The 20,750-nt window shown below is 41.2% G+C and overlaps 1 pseudogene; it reads left to right on the top strand.

The window, feature by feature from the left end:
- Positions 1 to 13,302, top strand: part of LOC129025732 (heat shock transcription factor, Y-linked-like) — a 42,315-nt pseudogene extending 29,013 nt beyond the window's left edge.
- The last annotated feature ends 7,448 nt before the right edge of the window (positions 13,303 to 20,750 follow it).

The following is a 20,750-nucleotide window of genomic DNA, read 5'->3' as shown; positions in this document are numbered from 1 at the left end:
GCCCTGCAGTGAAAAAGCAAATATCCTGAAATAAAAACAAGAAAGAAGCTATTTGTGAACTTGTTTTGTGATATGTGCATGCAATTCACAGAGTTGAACCTTACTTTTGATTCAGTAGTTTTGAAACACTCTTTTTGTAGAATATGCAAAAGGACATTTCTGAGCCCACTGAGACTTAAAAGTGAAAAACCAAATATCCCAAAATAAAATATCCTAGAAAGAATCTACCTGCCAAACTGCCTTGTGAAGTGTGCATTCAGTTCACAGAGTGAAACCTTTCTTTGATTCAGCAGATTGTGAAAAACACTTTTTCTAGAATCTACAAAGGGACATTTTGGAGTACAGTAAGGATTACAATGAAAAACAGATCACAAAATAAAAACTAGGAAGAAGCTATTCATGAAACTGCTTTGTGATGTATACATTAATGTCAAAGATTTCAACCTTACTTTTGATTCAGCGTTTTGGAAACACTCTTTTTGTAGAATCTGCAAAGTGACATTACAGACCCCAATGAGGCCCATAGTGAAAAACTGAATATTCTGAAATAAAATCTAGAAAGAAGCTATCTGTGAAACTGCTTTGTGACATATGAATTCAGTTCACATTGTTCAATGTAACATTTGATTCAACAGTTTGAAAATATTCCTCTTATAGTAGCTGCAAAGAAACTTTTCGGTGCCCACTGTGGCCTATAGTGAAAACATGTATATCCTAAAATAAAAATGAGAGTCTATCTGTGAAACTGCTTTCTCATGTGTGGATTCAACTTTCAGGGTTGAACCTTTCTTTTGATTAAGGAGTCTGGAAACACCGTTTTTGTGGAATCAGCCAGGGCACATTTCAGTCCGTTGAGACATATAGTGCATATTGGAAAGGATTTTTTTGTAGAATATGCAAAATGGAAATTTTAGAGGGCATGGAGGCATATAGTAAAAGATTGAATATTTCATGATAAAAACTAGAAAGAAGCTATACGTGAAACTGCTTTGTAATGTGTGGATTCAGCTCACAGTTTCACAGAGTGAAACCTTTCTTTCAGCTCACGGAATGATTCATCAATTTGGAAATATCCCACGATAAAAACTAGAAAGAAGCTATTTGTGAAACTGCTTTGTGATGTTTGCATTCAGCTTACAGAGTTAATCCTTTCTTTTGATTCAGCAGTTTAAAAACACTTTTTTTGCTGAATCTCTGAAGGGAGAATTTAAAGTCCACTGAGGGATTAAGTGAAAAACAGAATATCCCAAAATAAAAACAAGAAAGGAGCTATTTGTGAACCCGTTTTGTGATGTGTGCATGCACTTCACAGTTAAACCTTAGTTTGGATTCAGCAGTTTGGAATCTCTCTTTTTGTAGAATCTGCAAAGGGACATTTCTGATCCCACTGAGACCTATAGTGAAAAACTGAATATCTTGAAATAAAAACTAGAAAGAAGCTGTTTGTAAAACTGTTTTGTGATGTGTGCATTCAGCTTGCAGAGTTAAACCTTACTTTTTATTCAGCAATTTGGAAACATTCTTTTCATAGGTTGTGCATCAGAACACTTCAAAGATCATTGAGGCATATATTGAAAAACTGAATATCCTTTGGTAAAGAATAGAAAAAATCTATATAGGAAACTGCTTTGTGATGTGTGGATTCAGCTCACAGAGTGAAACCTTTCTTTTGATTAGGCAGTTTGGAAAAAAACTATTTTTGTAGAACCTGCTAAGGAAATTTTCTCAATCCACTGAGGCCTATAGAAAAACACAGAATATCAAGCCATAAAAATGGGAAAGATGCTGTCTGTGAATCCACTTTTTGAGGTGTGAATTCAGCTGGCAGAGTTAAACCTATCTTTGATTCACCAGGTTAAAAACCGTTTTTTGTGGAATCAACCAAGGAACATTTCACACCTCACTGAGACCTATAGTAAAATGTTGAATATCTCACAATACAATTTAGAAAGAAGCTATCTGTGAAACTGCTTTGTGATTTGTGGATTCACCTCACACAGTTAAACTTTTTATTTGATTCAGTAGTTTTGAAGCACTCTTTATGTAGAATCTGTGAAGAAAGAAGCCCCTGAGACCTTTATTAAATTAACTAATATCCTGTGATAAAAACTAGAAAAAAGCTCCCTGGGAAATTGCTTTATGTTGTGTACATTCAGCTCACAGAATTAAACTTTTTTTTTTCTTTGATTAAGCAGTTTGGAAACACTCTTTTTGTACAATCAGCAAAGGGAGATTTTGTAGTGCATTGAGGCCTATGGTGAAAAAATACACATCCCATGATAAAAACTAGAAAAATCTATCTGTGAAACTGCTTTGTGATGGGTCGATTCAGCTTTCTTTTGATTCTGCAGGTTGGAAACCCTTTTTGTATAATCTGTAAAGGAACATTACAAAGCAAACTGAAGTTTATAGGGAAAAACTAAATATCCCATAATAAAAACTAGAAAGAAGCTATCTGTGAAACTTCTTTGTTCTGTGTTTATTCAGCTCACAGTGCTAACCTTACTTTTTATTCATCTGTTTGGAAACAGTCTGTTTGAAGAATCTACAGAGGGACATTTCAGAACGTGGTGAGGCCTACAGTGAAAATCTGAATATCCCACAATAAAATCTGGAAAAATGGCATCTGTAGAACTGCTTTGTGACATGTGGATTCATCTCACAGGATGAAATCTTTCTTTTGGTTAAACAGATTGGAAATACTGTTTTTGTAGAATTGGTGAAGCGGCATTTTGAAGGTCATTAAGACCCATGGTGAAAAACAGAATATCCCTTGATAAAAACTTGCAAGAAACATCTGATCTGTGAAATTTCCTTGTGATGTGGACATTCAGCTCACAGGTTTAAATCTTTCCTTTGCTTCAGGAGTTTGAAAACACTCTTTTGTAGGATACACAAAGCTGCATTTCAAAGGTCATTTTGACTTAGAGTGAAAAACCGAATATTTCTTGATTAAAAACTAGAAAGAAGCTATATGTGAAACTGCTTTGTGATGTGTGGATTCACCTCACAGATTTAAACGTTTCTTTTGATTCAGCATTTTTGAAGCATTCTTTATGTAGAATCTGCAAAGGGCCATTTCCTAGTGCAGTAAGGCCTATGGTGAAACACAGAATTTTATTAGATTAAAAACTAGAAGGAAGCTCTCTGTAAAAATGCTTTGTCATATGTGCAAACAGCTCACAGAGTTAAACTTTACTTTTGAATCAGCAGTTTGCAAATACTCTTTTTGTAGAATCTGTGAAGGGACATTTTGAGCACAGTGAGGCTTATAGTGCAAAAAACAATATTCAGTCACAAAAACTAGAAAGAAGTATCTGAAATTGTTTTGTGATTTGTGGATTCAGTTCACATAATTAAACCTTTCTTTTGATTCAGCAGGTTGGAAACATTATTTTTGTAGAATCTGTGAAGGGACATTTCTCATCCCACTGAGACTTATAGTAAAACATCAAATGTCCAGCCATAATTACGGGAAAGATACTATCTGTGAATCCGCTTTGTGAGACGTGGATTCAGCTGACAAAGTTAAACTTGTCTTTTGATTCAGCAGGTTAGAAACACTTTTTTTGTGGAATCTGTGAAGGGACATTTCACACCTCATTGAGGCCTATAGTAAAAACTCAAATGTCCCACCATAAAACCTAGAAAGAAGCTATCAGTGATAATGCTTTGTGAAGTGTGTATTCTGCTCACGGAATTAAACCTTACTTTTGATTCAGCAGTTTTGAAACACATGTTTTGTAGAATCTGCAAAGGGACATTTCAGAGGGCCTTGAGACTTATAGTGAAAAACCGAATATCATGCAATAAAAACTAGAAAAAAAAATCTATCTGTGAAACTGCTTTGTAATGTGTGGTTTCAGCTCAGAGATTTAAACCTTTCTTTTGAATCAGCAGTTTGTAAACTCTTTTTATAGAATCTGCAGAGATATTTCAAGGTGCAGTAAGGCCTATAATGAAAAACTGAATATCCTGACATACAGACTAGAAAGAAGCTATCTCTGAAACTGCTTTGCAATGTGTGAGTTCATCTCCAAGTGTGAAATCTTGCTTTTGATATGGCAGCTCAGTAACACTCTTTTTGTAGAGTCTACGGGGAGCCATTTTGCAGCCCACTGAGGCCTATATTAAAACACTGAATATGCCGCCATGAAAACTAGAAAGTTGTTAACAGTTAAACCACTTTGGAAAGTATGGATTCAAAAAGTTAAACTTTTCTTTTGATTCAGTGGTTGAAAACACTCTTTTTCTAGTATCTTCTAAGGAACATTTCAGAGCCCACTGTTGCCAATATTGAAATCCCGAATATCCCACGATAAAAACTAGAAAGAAGATCTCCTCTTTGTGATGTGTGAATTCATCCTAAAGAACTAAACCTTTCCTTTGATTCAGCATATTGGAAACCCTCTTTTTGAAGAATCTACAAGGGGACACTTCGGTTCCCATTAAGGCCTATAGAGAAAAAAGGAATATACTTCAAAAAATAACTAGAAAGAATCCAACTGTAAAACCACTTTGTGATGTGTAAATTCATTTCACCGAGATAAACATTGTTTTTGTTTCAGCAGGTTGAAACCACTCTATGTATAGAATTTATGAACGGACATTTCAGAACTTTATGAGGCTATAGTGAAATACCGAATATCCTGTGATAAAAACTACAAAGAAGCTATTTGTGAAACTGCTTTGCGTGTGTGGATTTAGCTCACAGAGTTGAACTTTCTTCTGATTCAGCTGGGTGGAAACACTCTTTTTGTAGAATCTGGGAAAGAATATATTGGAGCCCAGAAGGCCTATAGTGAAAAACTGAATATCCCGTGATAAAAACTGAAAGGAGCTACCTCTGAAACCACTTTGTGGTGTGTGGATTCAGCTCACAGAGTTAAACCTTTCTTTTGATTCAGCTGGTTGGAAACCCTTATTGTGTAGAATCTGCAAAGGGACATTTCAATTCCGAATGAGGCCTATAGTGAAAAACCAAATATTCTGTGAGAAAAACTAGAAACAAGCTTTCTGTTGAATTGTTGTATGATGTATGCTATTATTGCACAGAGCTAAAACTTACTTTTGATTCAATATGTTGGAAACACTCTCTTTCTATAATCTACAATAGGATATTTTGGAGACCATTGAGGCATATAGTGAAAAACTGAATATCCCATGATAAAAACTAGAAACAAGATATCTGTAAAACTGCTTTGCTATGTGTGGATTTATCTTACAGAGTTAAAAAATTATTTTAATTCTGCAAACACTCTCTTGTGGAATGTACAAAGGACATTTCTGAGCCCATCAAGGACTATAGTGAAAAACAGAATATCACGTGATAAAAACTAGAAACAACTTATCTGGGAAACTACTTAGCAATGTGTGAGTTCATCTAACAGAAGTAAGCCTTTCTTTGATTCAGCAGGTTGAAAACCCTCTTTTTTAGAATCTATTAAGGGATGGCCAGGTGGGGTAGATCTCGCCTGTAATTCTAGCACTTTGGGATGCTGAGGAGAGTGGATCACGAGGTCAGGAGCTTCAGACCAACCTGGCTAACATGGTGAAACCCCATCTGTACCAAAAAAAAAAAAAAATTATCCAGGTGTAGTGGTGGGCGTTTGTAGTCCCAGCTACTTGGGAGGCTGAAGCAGGAGAATGGTGTGAACCTGGGAGGCAGAGCATGCAGTGAGCCAATGTTATGCCACTGCACTCCAGCCTGGGTAACAGAGTGAGACTCCCTCTCAAAAAAAAAAAAAAAAGAATCTACTAAGGGACATTTTGGTGCCCATTGAAGCCTACAGTGAAAAATTGAATATCCCTTGAATATCCTGCAATAAAGACTAGCAAGCAGATATCTGTGAAACTGCTTTATGATGTATGGATTCATCTCACAGGGTGAAGCCTTTCTTTTGATTCAGCTAGTTCAAAACACTCTTTTTGTAGAATCTGCAAAGGGACATTTCAGAGTCAATTGAGACCTATAGTGAAAAACTGAATATCCTACTATGAAAACTAGAACAACCTATCTGTGAAACATCTATGTCATATTTGGATTGATTTCACAGAGTTAAACTTGTCTTTTGATCCAGCACTTAGAAACACTCTTGAAGTAGAATATCTGAAGTGATATATCAAAACCCATTGAGGCCGATTTTGAAAAACCGAATATCACACAATAAAAAATAGAAACAAGGGCAGGAATTGTGGCTAAAAACCTAAAATCCCAGCACATTATGAGGGTAACTCACCTGAGGTCGGGAGTTTGAGACCAGCCTGACCAACATGAAGAAATCTTTTCTCTACTAAAAATACAAATTGCTCTGGGCTTTGTGGTGCATGTTTCTAATCTCAGCTATTCAGGAGGGTGAGGCAAGAGAGTTGCCTAAACCCAGGAGGTGGAGGTTTCAGTGAGCAGAGATCACACTATTACACTTTAACCTAGTCAAGAAGTGAAAAACCATCTCAAAAAAATAAAAATAAATAAATCTAGAAACAAGTTCTCTGTTAAACCATCGTATGATGTGTAGATTAATCTCACAGAGGTGAACCTTTCTTTTGATTCAGTATGTTGGAAACTTCTTTTAGTAGAGCCTAAGAAGGGACATTTTATAGCCCATGAAGTCTATTGAAAAAAATGAATATCCCACGATAAAAATGAGAAACAATCCCCCTGTGAAACCTCATTGTGATGTGTGGATTCATCTCACAGAGATAAACCTTTCTTTAGATTTAGCACATTGGAAGCACTCTTTTTGTAGAATATATAAAGGGACATTTCAGAGCCCATTAAGGTCTATGGTGAAAAACTGAATATCTGGAGATAAAAAAGCAGAAACAAGCTATCTGTGAAGCCACTTTGGGATGTGTGGATTTATTTCACAGAGTTGAAATTTTCTTTTGATACAGCAGGTTGGAAACCCACTTTTTTTCAGAATCTATGAAGGGGACATTTTGGAACCCACTGAGGCCTATAATGAAAAATTGAAGATTCCATGACAGTAACTAGAAACAAGCTATCTGTGAAATTGCTTTGTGATCTGTCCATTCATCTCACAGAGGTAATCCTTTCTTTTGATTCAGCAGGTTGGAAACACTATTTCTTCATAGAATCCACGAAGAGTCATTATTGAGCCCATTAGAGCCTACAGGGAAAAACTGAATATCCCGCAATAAAAACAAGAAACAAGCTATCTGTGAAACCACTTAATGATGTGTGGATTCATCTCACAGAGGTAACCTTTCCTTTGGTTCAGTAAGTTTGAAAAATTCTTTTTGTAGTATCTACAATGGGACATTTCAGATCCCATTAAGGCCTATAGAGAAAAACAGAATTTCCCATGATAAAAAATATTTAAAAAAATCTGTGAAACTGCTTTGTGATGTGTGAATTCAAATCACAGAATTAAACCTTTCTTTTGATTCAGCAGGTTGGAAGCACTCTTTTTGTAGAATCTATGAGGGGACATTTCAGAGCCCATTGCAGCCTGTAGTGAAAAACCGAATATCCCACGATAAAAGTGTGATAGGCTTCCCTTAGTGGGTGATCGACCTTTCTCTCTGGTTGTCTATAACATTTTTTTCTTCACTTTAAGTTTGGTGACTCTGACGATTATGTATATTTCTCGGGATTCCGCTTCTCGAGGAGTATGTCTGTGGTGTTCTCTGTATATCCTGAATTTGAAAGTTGGCCTGTCTTGCTGGGTTGGGGAAGCTCTCCTGGATAATACCCTGAACAATGATTTCCAGCTTGGTTCAATTGTTCTTGTCACTTTTAGATTACCAATCAAATGTAGATTTGGTGTTTTCACATAGTCCCATATTTCCTGGAGGCTTTATTCTTTCATTTTTAGTCTTCTTTCTATAATCTTATCTTCTCACTTTACTTCATTAGGTTGATTTTCAATCTCAAATTTTGTTCACATGATTTATTCAGCTATTGAATATGCTTCACAAAATTCTCATGCTTTGTTTTTCAGCTCCATCAGGTCATTTATGTTCTTCTCTAAACTGGTTATTCTATTTAACAATTTGTCTCACATTTTTTCAAGGTTCTTAGATTCCTTACATTGGGTTACAACAAACATTTTTAGTTCAGTGGAGTTTCTTATTACCTACCTTCTGAAGCCTACTTCAGTCAATTCATCAAACTCATCTTCCATCCCGTTTTGTTCCCTTCCTAGCGAGTTGTGAATTTTTTTTTCCTGAAATGGAGTCTCACTGTGTCACACAGACTGAAGTGCAGTGGTGTGATCTCAGCTCTCTGAAGCCTCTGCTGCCTGGTTTCAAGCAATTCTCCTATCTCAGCTTCCCAAGTAGCTGGGGTTACAGGTGTACACCACCACACCTGGGTAATTTATCGTATTTTTAGTAGAAACAAGGTTTAACCATTCTGGCCAGGTTGGTCTTGAAGGACCTGACCTCGTGTTCCACCCACATCAGCCTCCCAAAGTGCTGGGATCACAGGTGTGGACCACAATGCCTGGCCTATATTTTTTATATATGATCAAATAACAGTCAGACCGAGTCATCAGTGTGGCAAATTTCTAGGCAACAAGGGAGAGAAGAACTTGGAAGTTGGGGTAGGGACAGTGAAGAAGACACAGTTGCCCCAGGCTGTGCACAGGCAGCCTAAGCTTCCATCCTCCTTGAGGCCTCAGTTTTCAGAGTAACAGTGTCCACTAGGTGATGCCCGACAGCTGTCCTCTCCTAGGTGGTCCCCACAACTAATCAACCAGGGCCGCTGGAAGACACAACCTAAGTCCCCAACCATCAGATAATCTGGAATTTCCAATCAGAGACAAGAGACTGACTGGAAATTCTAAGTCAAGGTCCAAACTAAAAGAATCACTGGCACACCCACCAGGAATAAGATAATTTTTAAAAGAATCATTTCTGTGTTTTGGGTGCAACTGTGTATTTCTGTAAAACAAAATTACTTATTGTAAATGTTACTCTCTTTACTCATTATGTGTACAGTCCTATGATAGACAGATCAGGGGACTCATCACCTCAGAGTCCATAAGACCAGATGCTGACATCTTCAATTTCTATTTAGACTGAATTTAAACAAGCCAGCCAAACACTCTGCGGTGAAACTCTCATAAAGACAAGCGACAGAAAAAGGGAAAGATAAAAAAAATAAAATGCTGTCGGGGGAACTGTTTCACGCCTGTCATGCCTGCACTTTGGGAGCCTGAGGGCACATGGATCCCTTGATCCCAGGCAATCTGGAACAGCCTAGACAACATGGTGAAACCTCTCTACAAAAAATACAAAAATTAACTGGTTTCATAACCTTGACTCAAAATTAATGAATAGATTAAAATTAAAAATAAAAAATCTTCAATGCTGTTTTCTCTTATTTTTGCTTCCTACCCTGAGAAGAACATAATACAGCTGTTGTCTGTCTGACTGTCCATCTGCTTGTGAGAGAGTCTCACTCTGTCTGTCAGCCAGGCTGCAGTGCAGTGACACCATTATGGCTGACTGCAGCATCAACCTCCCCAGGGTTAGGTGAGTCTTCCGCTTTGGCCTCCCGAGTAGCTGGGACCACACAGGCATGCACTTCAGGTTGTGACTGTGTTTTCCAAGACTTGACTTGAGCTCCTGGGCTAAAGCATTCCTACCACCTCAGCCTCCCAAAATGTTGAGGTTGCAGGCATTAGCCACTGCACCCAGCCTGACTTAATACATCTGGTCTCATTACACCTTGACCACATGCCCATGAAGAACTCAAATCAAGGGGGAATCAACAAGAGACTTTCAGCATCCTTTCCCTAAAGCAGGGAGGTGGATGGTGGCCGAATGTCCTGCACTTCTGTGGTTTTAGGTGGCCACGTGTAGAGGATAGATTTCAAATATTTCTGTAGAGGCAAAAGCCACTGTCATCTGGAGAAAAGGATGGGGTTTCTGACAGTGTCTGAAGGGCCAGGAAGGTCCAGGATCTGCCAAGGCCCATGTTCTGGGTTGGCGGGTCTATGGAATCCAGGGTAGAAGGAGCCATCGATCCTCACTGAGTTCTTGCCCTAGGCCCCACTGTGCAGACCTAGTCAGAAGGAACAATCCTTCATCCTACATGCCACATCCCTCCACTGAACCTGAAAGCAGATCGATTTTGCAAACATGAGGTGACTCTTCGTTGGAAATGGATGACAAGGGGCTGGCCTTCCCTGAATCAGTAGGATAAAGAAATTATTCTGTGGCATAGAATGAGGTGTGGCTCGAATCTTGAATCTCCATTTAAAACCAACAAAGGTGGCCAGGTGCTGTGGCTCATGCCTGTCATTCCAGCACTTTGGGAGGCTAAGGCAGGCAGATCCAAGGTCAGGATTGTAACACCAGCCCGGCCAACGTGGTGAAACCCCATTTCTACTAAAATTACAAAAATTAGCTGAGTGTGGTGGTGCACGCCTCTAATCCTAACTTCTCAGGAGCCTGAGGCTGGAGAATCGCTGGAACCCAAAAGGTGGAGCCACTGTAACTCCAGCCTGGGGGACAAAGTGAGACTCCATCTCAGAAACAAACAAATGAACAAAGCCAATGAATGTGTTTAACTCAAATTGTCATGCTCGGGTCTATTGATAGGGTACATTGAGCATGCGGGGAAATTTCAGGGGGTGGGGTGGAAACTATTTTGTGGCCTCAAGGGAGGGTTTGAGAGGTAGTCCCACAAACCTGATAGCCTAAGGAATCCCCTGCACTCAAGAGGCGATATTCACTTCTAGCCTGTAGCCACCCATGTGAGATAATTAGGCTCTCTACAGAACTCCTCCTGAAATGGGCTCTCGCTCCATTCAATGAAAATGGGAGAATCTGTTTCTTAGCATGCAGCTGCAGATGAACGATGATCTGGACACTCGCATAAGAAGAATGTCAGGCTCTACTCACACCATGTGGTTTTGTAACCTCCAGCATATGTGCTGGTTGGGGGCGTTGTGGACAGAGGAGTGGAGAGAGTGGTGGTGTCCAGCATGTGCCAGAGACACGGGATGTGATTGGGTTGGTCAGAGTCTAGGGAACTCATCACCTGTCAAGAAGTCTCACCTTCTGCTTTCCTCTCTGACCTACTCTCCACATCTTCATAGTGCAGTGGAGACGATGTAGGTGGAGGATGCCAGCACCTTGGACTTAAGCAAAGGAAGGCCGCCTTCCCAGGGGTTTCACTGGAATGGATGCCTTGGGCAGGCTCACAAAGATGCTGATGGTGACAGAGAGAGGGATATATGGGGGAGGGAGCTGGCCAATGTAGAGTTATGCATTTGACCTCTTTACAGGTAGTCAGCTTTGTGGAGTCCCGTGCAACCTTCCAGAGAGTCATTTAGTGCTGGCAAGCATGGTCTCCAGGATCACAGCTCCCAGCAAAGGCTTTTTTTTTCACATTGAATCCTGGGAAGGAAAGTTCTCAGCAGGCTTAGTCCTCCTATCCAAGAAGCTGAAACCACTTCTGGGAGGTTTTTCAAAGAGTCAGTCATTCCACAAGTGCCGTGGGAGTTCTGGAAATTGAGAGAAGTGTTTGGAGATATATATTTCAGACAGAATAGACAGAGCTTGGTCACGAGTTGTTTAGGACACAGGGGATACAGATTGAGAAAACCCTCCTAGCATCCTAGGTGAACAGAGGTACGATTTATTGAGACAGTAATTCTGGGTAACAGCCGAGGAGAGGGAAAAGCAAACTCAGATTTTAAGGTAGGATTTTAATTAGTATGTAATATCTATGAGATGTCCAAGATCAGAAATGAACTCACCAGTTCTGTACAGGATTCTGTATGGAGATCAAATCTGGGATTTCTGAAGTTAAGAATTCAGCCTTGGTAACAGATTAGATTAGATCTACGTGAGCCTATACTAGAAAAAATACAGGGAGGGAAGAATAGGACAGAGAAAGAAAGATACAAAGAGAGAGAGAGAGATAGAGAGAGACAGAGAGAGATAGAGACAGAGACAGAGGGAGAGAGGCAGATAAAGAGAGAGAGAGGAAGAGGAAGGAGATACTCAAGAAATAATTACAAATATTTTATAATGCTCTGATGCCATAAACAGTGGCCAGAGTATGCTTTGAAAACAAGAACATCAAAAACAACAGCAGCAGCAGCAACACTCACTTACAGATTTTTAGAAAGTAGGATATTTTGAACTATAGTTTGCCTCAACCGGTTCTCACTGCATGTTGAGAGATTTGCAAAAGTGCTAGTTAACAACAGAAGAAAACAGCAGCTAATATGTCCTGGGGAAAATATACATCTTCCTAAAAATTGGTGAATTCTACTTAAGCTGAAAATAAATACGAAAAAGAAAAAACAATAACAAAACGAAACAAGCAAACAAACACGGGCCACAGCATTGTCTCTGGAAATCTTAAAAGAGCAAAATGCTTTGTAGAAAGCGTCTCTATATTGGGCAAATACTAATAAGGCCCAGAGTAGAGCAGTGACGCCTTTCCCATTTTGAAAATATGCTGGCCTGTGGTAGGAGAAAATAAAAAAAAAATTACATCTTGATGAAAAGTGATTGAGACCAATCCAGGATGAAGCTTTCCTAGGGAGAGGGGCCTGAGGAGCAAAGGGGGAAAAAACTCACAACTGCAGTCTGGCCCACCTGCCTGTCCCCTTGTCCATGCGGGTCAAGGTCTATGCCATCGGCCCAAGCTGCCTCTGCGGCACTGGGACCGTGCCTCCCACATCTTCAAAAACTGTGGCCAATGAGTGAGGCCTGACGACCACCAATGCAAATGTCAGCCTGGTGAGAATGAGATCACCGGGGAGGGGTGGGGGAAGGGGAGAGAAGACGGAGGCACACCAGGGTGGCACTAGAACATTTCCAAGCACGGTGGTGGGAGGTGGAAGGGTTGGGGGAAACCTACCTAACTAACACTAAATTGCGGTAAAAGGGCTTGGGGGTGACTTAAAAATTAAAGTGACCCTACATAAGGCCAAAGTGGAAGAGCCTATGAACATTAAAGAAACCAACACATGAAGAAAAATAATGTGCTGATAAAAGACCAACAGGGGCCCCGCCAGGGCAGAGGTTCCCTAGGAATGAGGGAGAGAGCGCGGGGCCTCCAGAAGGCAGGAAGAGAAACCAGGTGACCCAGGCTCTGTGAAGTCGGCCAGACCTCCCTCTGTACCACCTCCACTTTAAATAACAGTGGCCACTAGGTTATGCCCGAAGACAACCGATGCTTGCAAGTGTCAGTCAGCACGGAAAAGAAACGAGCGATACATCGTTCTGGATCAGGGTGGAGGTAGTGGTGCCGGGGGTGGAAGAGCAGTGTCTCGTCAAGAGAACATCACCGCCGTATTATCCTGGTAGCGATACAGTGCCATTTACTAGAAATCACTCAAGAGTTTCGCTCTTGTTGCCCAAGCTAGAGTGCGGTGGCACAAACTCGGAACACTGCAACCTCTGCCTCCCAGGTTCAAGCGACTTTCCTGCCTCAGCCTTCTGAGTACCTGGGATTATAGGCATGCACCACCACGCGCGGTTAATTTTGTATTTTTAGTACACGCGGGGTTTCTCATGTGGGTCTGGCTGGTCTCGAACTCCCGACCTCAGGTGATCCGCCCACCTTGGCCTCCAAAAGTGCTGGGATTACAGGCATCAGCCACCGCGCCCCACCATGTGTATAGAATTTTACACCAAAATAGTGAGCTTTCTTCCTCGTTGCCTTCACAATTGGTTTCACTAGGTAAGATTTTCTTTAACCGTTTATTTTTAAATTGAGGAGTTTGTAAGGGAAATATGAGAAGTAGACTTCACAAGTGACAGGGGGAAATGTCTGAACACGCCCCTTCCATCCAAGTGCGTATCTGGCCTCGACCGCCAGAAATCATAAACCGAGTGGGGAAGCCCAGCAAGAGCTGTCTGTCTAGATTCCTCTCCTCCTCTCCAAGGACAGCGCTCCTTCCTTTCGTGGAAGGTGCAGGACCCTCCGCAGAACGTGGGTCTCTTAGTTTATTGTTGATTTCATCTACGGTGATGATAATAAAAGAGGTATGAGAGTAAATCAACCTTTAGGACACTTCCCTCCGTCCTCACCACACAGATCCCTCCCCGCACAAACTCTCACCCCTGCATTCCCTACTCAAGCCCAAGAAAGGAAGAAAGACAGAAAGTAAAGTAAGAGGTCAGCATCCAAGGCAGTGGAGGTGGGGGATCTCAAAGGGTGAGCAAGAGGTGGGGGGCTGGGGATGTCGTTGCCAAGCTAGAAAAGGTGGGAGACTGACTATCTATCCCCACTCCCCAGCCTTCGGGTGGGGTGGCTCCTGAAAAGCTTCTGAATGGAGAGAAGCCTGAGGCTATAGAAGTCACCAGATAGGACTCCAGAAAGGGAATAAGGATTTGGGCTTTTGAACAGGGCTTTGGAACGCGGTGCTGTGGCTTCCAAGTTGATGGTCTTCACCTCGCACAGAGCTAGACTCTGTCAAAAAAAAAAAAAAAGAAAAAAGAAAAAAGAAAAGAAAGAAAAAAAAATTAGTACACTCGTCGTGGTCGTGAGTGATTACCGGGAGGCCAGGCGAAGTGGCTCAAGCCCGTCTTTCCAGCACTCTGAAATGCTGGGTCAGGAGGATTGCAACGAAGTGATGAGACACTGTCTGTAGAAAACATTTAAAAATAATCTGGGCACAGTAGCGTGTGCCTGTGGTCCCATTTACTCTACTCTGGAGGAGGAAGGATCACTTGAGCTAATGTGTGTCTAGGCTGCAGTGTGTGAGCTATGATGGTATCACTGCACTCCGCCAGGGTGGCAGAGTGAGATGCTATCTCTGAATCAATCAATCAATCAAATCACTGAAAGGACTTCTCTATTTCTTACTTTCAATGGATATCTCTTTAGGTCAGATAGGCATGATGGCTCACTCCAGTAATCCCAGCACTTTGGGAGGCCAAGTTGGGAGGATTAAAATAAAGAAAGAAAAAAATAAAGGTGGCGGGAGGTGTATATCCTTGACTGGTGACTAACATTACACAAACCCTACAAGGAAGGAATGTGTGTAGGATTCAGTAAACGCATCCCGTTTTCTTAAACTACTGTACAGTGTTGTCATCTTAAAGGTGAGTGGGGCCAAGGATGAGGGTGGCTCATGCCTGTAATCTCAGAACTTTGGGAGGCCAAAGTAGGTGGATCATGAGGCCAAGAGTTCAAGACCAGCCTGGCCAAGATAGTGAAACCATTTCTTTACTAAAAATACAAAAATTGCAGGGTGCAATGGTTGGAATGTATAATCCCTGCTACTAGGCAGGCTGAGGCAGGAGAATCACTTGAACCTGGGAGGCGAAGGTTGCAGTGTGCCAAGATCAGGACACTGCACTCTTGCTCTGGGTGACAAAGCAACACTCCATCTCAAAAAAAAAAAAAAAATATATATATATATATATATATATATATATAAAGGATGACAGAGAAAGACTCTGTCTCAAAATATATATATATATATATATATATATATATATATATATACATATAAAAAACAGGATGAGTGGACCAGCCTGACTAACATGGCAAAACACCGCTCATCTCTACTAAAAATGAAAATATCAGCCAGGCATGGTGGCACACACCTGCGATCCCAGACACTCAGGGAACCTGAGGCACAAGAATCACTTGAGCCTGGCAGGTGGAGGTAGCAGAGAGCCTAACTTGAGCCACAGCACTCTGGCCTGGATGACAGAGTGATACCCTGTCTCAAAAAAAAAAAAAAAAAAGATGAGGCCGGACACGGTGGCTGACACCTGTAATCCCAGTGCTTTCAGGGCCAAGGCAGGTAGATCATAAGGTGAGGATTTTGAGACTAGTCTGACCAATATGGTGAAACTCCATCTCTACCAAAAATACAAAATTAGCAGGCTTGGTGTTGCACTCCTGTAGTCCCACCTGCTCAGGTGGCTGAGGCAGGAGAATCACTTGAACCTGGGAGACGGAGGTTGCAGTGAGCCGAGCTTGGACCAATGCATTCCAGCCTAGGTAACAGAGGGAGAATCCACCTCAACAAAAAAATAAAAAGAAGATGGAAAATATAGATCTCAGAGTTGACAAATGGGTAGATCCAGTATGAGATGCACATAGGATGGTGGCCAAGTTTGATTTGCAGTTTTCTTTTTTTATTTTTATATTTATTTATTTATTTTTAGCTCTGTCACCAGGCTGGAGTGCTGTGGTGTGATCTCAGCTCACTGCAATCTTTGGCTCCCTGGTTCAAGCCATTCTCCCACCTCAGCCCCCTGAGTAGCTGAAATTACAGTCAAGCACCACCATGCCTAGCTAATTTTGAACTTTTTTTAGAGACAGAGTTTCACCATGTTGGGTAGGATGATCTTGATCTCCTGACCTCATGATCTGTCCACATTTGGTTCTTTCTTTCTTTCTTTCTCTTTCTCTCTCTCTTTCTTTCTTTCTTTATTTCTTTCTTTGTCTTTCTTTCCTACTTTCCTTCTTTCCTTCTTTCTTTTCTTTCTTTCTCACAGGACTACCCAGTTTAGAGTGGGTCATGACTGACTGCTGCCTCAACCTTTCAGGCCTCAAGTGATCTCCTCCTTATCTCAGACTCCTGAGAAGCTGAGAATACTGGCATGCACCACCATGCCTATCTAATGTTTTTATCATTTTTATTATGATTATTATTATTTTGAGACAGGATCTCGCTCTATCACCTAGGCTGGAGTGCCGTGGCACACTCTTGGCTTACTGCAACCTCTCCCTGCCTGGTTCAAGTGACTCACTGACCCCAGCCTCCTGAGTTTTTGCCATGTTGGTCAAGGTTGGTCTCGAACTCTTGGCCTTAATTTGATCCACCTGCCTTGGCCTCCTAATGTTCTGGGATTACAGGCCTGAGCCACTGCACCTAACTGAATTTTATTCACTCTATCTCATATATACTCAAAGAAATTGCTTGGAAGTCAATGCTAGCATAATCCCCATTGTGCATATATTTCAGGTCTGGGGAGACCTGAAACAGTGATTTGTGATGGTCACAGAAATGAGAAGAAAATAATGTTTTAATCCAGCTCTGTTCCCTCAAACCTGGGGCCCTGGCTACATTTAGATATCTTCATGCGGTAAGGGGCTTGTGTTTGCATAATTGTGTACAGGTGAAGAGTTGACATGGGAAAGGAAGATGAGTAATCAGCAGCTGCGCAGGGACTTTGCATACGTTTATAGAAGAAAAGAGCTCAGGAAATGATGGAATCTTGAAGAACTAACACACTCCTCTTGTGACAGAACCTGACAGAATTTACAAGTTTGAAAACTAGACATAATCTAGAGAAACACTCTAGAGACAGACCTGTACCTAGCTCATTTTATGGGGGATGCTTAAGAGAACATTGTGTTCTTATTTCATGGTGACATTTCTAAGCTGTTGCCTTAGAAATGTCCAAAGTGAGAGCCTTTTCAAATAATACAGACATTGGCTAAGCCCACATCCTTGACACCTGTGTCTATTTGGCAAGAGACACCCAAAGATAAGGCACTGTAGCCCAGGACAGGTCTGTCCATTCCAGGCCTCTCTTGTCTTCTAATCTGGGAAACCTCATCTGGCCCACCATAACCATGTGTTGCAGGGGGAACAGGAAAGGAGGTGGCTTTTCCTCACATATGCAGGTTGTCAGGCATTGGAACTCTGGTAAGTCTGTCATGTTCCCACACAGGCCATGGCTGGTTGAATAAAAAGTTGAGTGTGGAGACCAAGTGTGTCTACTCAGATGTGAATCCCAAGGCCTTTATCTGTCCTCTGGTTTCCTCAGGGCCTGGGGGTCTATGCAGATGCTCCTGTGTGCCTGATCTTGGGAGTAGAAATTTTATTTTTTTAAAGACAATCTTGCTCTGTCACCCAGGCTGGAGTGCAGTGACTCAATCTCCACTCACTGCAAGCTCTGCCTCCTGGGTTCATGCCATTCTTCTGCCTCAGGCTCCCGAGTACCTGGAACTACAGGTTCCTGCCACCACATCCAGCTGATTTTTTTTTTATTTTTAATAGAGATGGGGTTTCACCGTGTTAGCCAGGATGGTCTTGATCTCCTGACCATGTGATTGACCCATCTCAGCCTTCCAAACTGCTGGAATTACAAGTGTGAGCCACCATGCCCAGCCAGGAGCAGAATTTCTAATCGGGATGTCACCTTGTGGTAAATACAAGGGAGACCATTAACTTTTTTGTTTTTTTGGGTTGGCTTGGCTGCTGGGCATTCTCTTTACAGAGCTGTATTAAAATCAATGAGCAGCTCTTTGATGAGTTCAAGTCCCCATCTCTTTGGACAAGGGGCAGTTTTGCCATACAACCAAGCATGTCCTACGGTGAGCTATGGTGAGAGCAGGCACATGGGAGTCTCTACAGACAGAGGCCTAACAAGGCCAGGATGGGTCCAAAACCCAGACCCAAATATGGACTGTCTCTGGGCTCTGTCTTAGAGCTTTTTTCTCAGAGTGACCCAAAGTTCTGCCGTCAAAAAATCTGGCCTTTATTAGTCCCAATGGCAACTTGATTAAGTGTAAATTCCCTGTTCACATACTTGTGGAAATACCAGAGGAGGTCTTTTTGTTGTTTTTACTTTACACTAGGCTGTATTTATTCATGTTGCTACAGTTTGTATTGTTTTAACTATTTACCCCAGGTATCTTCTGTAACAGGCAGCTTCACTGTACTGCCAGACTTTCTCTGAGACTTAAAAGCCACCACTATTACTAGGGAGGTTTTTACACAAAAATAGGGAAGTGGTTACATGAAAAAAAGTTATGTTGTTCTCTGCATTTGCCTGCAATATGTCACCTCAGAGAACTCATCCCTGTAGGCCATCAGGGTAGAAACTGTGCCTTCAGATGTCTTTGTAATATTCTATTAAAGAAGGCCATTTCCCAGAGTGGCTTAACCTTTCAATAATGGTGGAGCCTGCCATGATAACACTCTATTTTCATTTTAGTTGTAATGAAGAAAATTTATCTGCATGTCATGATTTCCTGTAACAGCTTGCTTGGGCTTCCATAATCCAGTACCGTGTACTGAAGCTCTCAATGGAAACTGAGTTTCTCATAATTCTGGTGGTTAGAAATTGAAAAACAAACTATTGGCTGAAGTGGTTTCTCTAATGCCTCTTTCTATTTGAGATTAATTGACCACCTTACATTTGTTTTTTCTCAGGGTCTTCTCTTGAGCCCCTGTGTCTTTACTCTTTTTAAAAGGACTCCAGTTATGTTAGATTAGGTTCCACTTTACTGAACTTACTTAATCATAGTCACCTCTTTAAAAATGATATGTCCAAACACACACTTACTCACAGTTTGAGGTTAATTACATTATATATGCCTTAGAATGTCAACATATAAATATTAGAATATCAACTTATAAATTTGGGAGAAGGGAAACAATTTAGAACATGATATGTATTAATTGTTGATTGTCAGGAAAGTGATTACTGGGTAAAAGGATATACACATGTAAAATTTCTAAAGCTACAGCCAGGAGACTTTCCACAAGGTCTGTGGCAAGTACATTGTCATCCACAGTCCCAGAATAAAGCTGATTCTCTGAACTCAGCCTCACCTGGATATTAACATTCTTTTAATTTTCTGACAATCTCATGTGTGTGGGGCCAATAAAAACACATTGATCATTTTATTTCCATTTTTCCAACTGATATGTTTAAGTCACTTGTTAGTTGTTATTTTAAATATAGATATGGGTGTTCTGTTCCTCAATTTATCTCCTCAGATCTCTGACTATCTTATTAATCCTGCAGTCTCCAGCATTTGTCTCCTTACCAGGTCTGAAAATGTTGTGTCTCTTTCTTAAGACTTTCTTTAATATTAAAGACAGAAAAGCCAGGCACGGTGGCTCATGCCTGTAATCCCAGCACTTTGGGAGCCTGAGATGGGTGAATCACGAGGTCAGGAGATCGAGACCATCCTTGCTAACACGGTGAAACCCCGTCTCTAATAAAAATACAAAAAAATTACCCGGGAGTGGTGGCAGGCTCCTTTAGTCCCAGCTACTCAGGAAGCTGAGGCAGAAAAATGGCGTGAACCCAGGAGGCTGAGCTCTCAGTGAGCAGAGTATGCCACTTCACTCCAGCCTGGGTGACAGTGCGAGACTCTGTCTCAAAAAAAAAAAAAAAAAGGAAGAATAAAATGTTGCTTTATTTCTTTCTAAGCTGTCTTGCCCTGTTCACTGTCTCCAAAATGGAGAGGAAATATGGCTTCTCCAGGTTCTTACACTCAATGTCAGAAGCTTCTCTGTTTCAGGTAATTTAGAAGAAATTTCATGCAGCCCTCTCTGGAAGGTTCTTAGGTCTGACCCATGTGCTGTTCAGCAGCCATTTGAAATTTCGTAGCCTGTGTTTTCTCATCTCTACACTGAGGACTTTTTTGGAGAACTCAGTGGGAAAAATGCACTTCATACAGGCTATTAATGCTGATGGATACTGTTGCTTCACAGTTGACAAAATTACTTGAGGATTTCTTGTAGCTAGTAGTGGTTAGATTACTCCCAAACCCATATCGAATTTTTTAAAAAGCCTAAAATTTTTTTGTCAGGGACATGCATGTCCTCCACATTCACAAGAAGGAATGTTTGTGGCCAGGTGCAGTGGCTCATGCGTGTCATCTCAGCATTGTGTGGGGCCAAGTCAGGCAGAGCACTTGAGGTCAGGAGTTCAAGGGCAGTCTGAACAACATGGAGATACCCCGTTTCTACTAAAAATGCAAAATTAGTCAGGCGTGGAGGTGCATGCCTGTAATCCAAGCTACTCGGGGGGCTGAGGCAGGAGAA

The sequence above is a fragment of the Pongo pygmaeus genome, chromosome Y, assembly GCF_028885625.2.
Source record: "Pongo pygmaeus isolate AG05252 chromosome Y, NHGRI_mPonPyg2-v2.0_pri, whole genome shotgun sequence".
NCBI classification, from domain to species: domain Eukaryota; kingdom Metazoa; phylum Chordata; class Mammalia; order Primates; family Hominidae; genus Pongo; species Pongo pygmaeus.
This window is presented reverse-complemented; position numbering and strand designations above follow the sequence as displayed.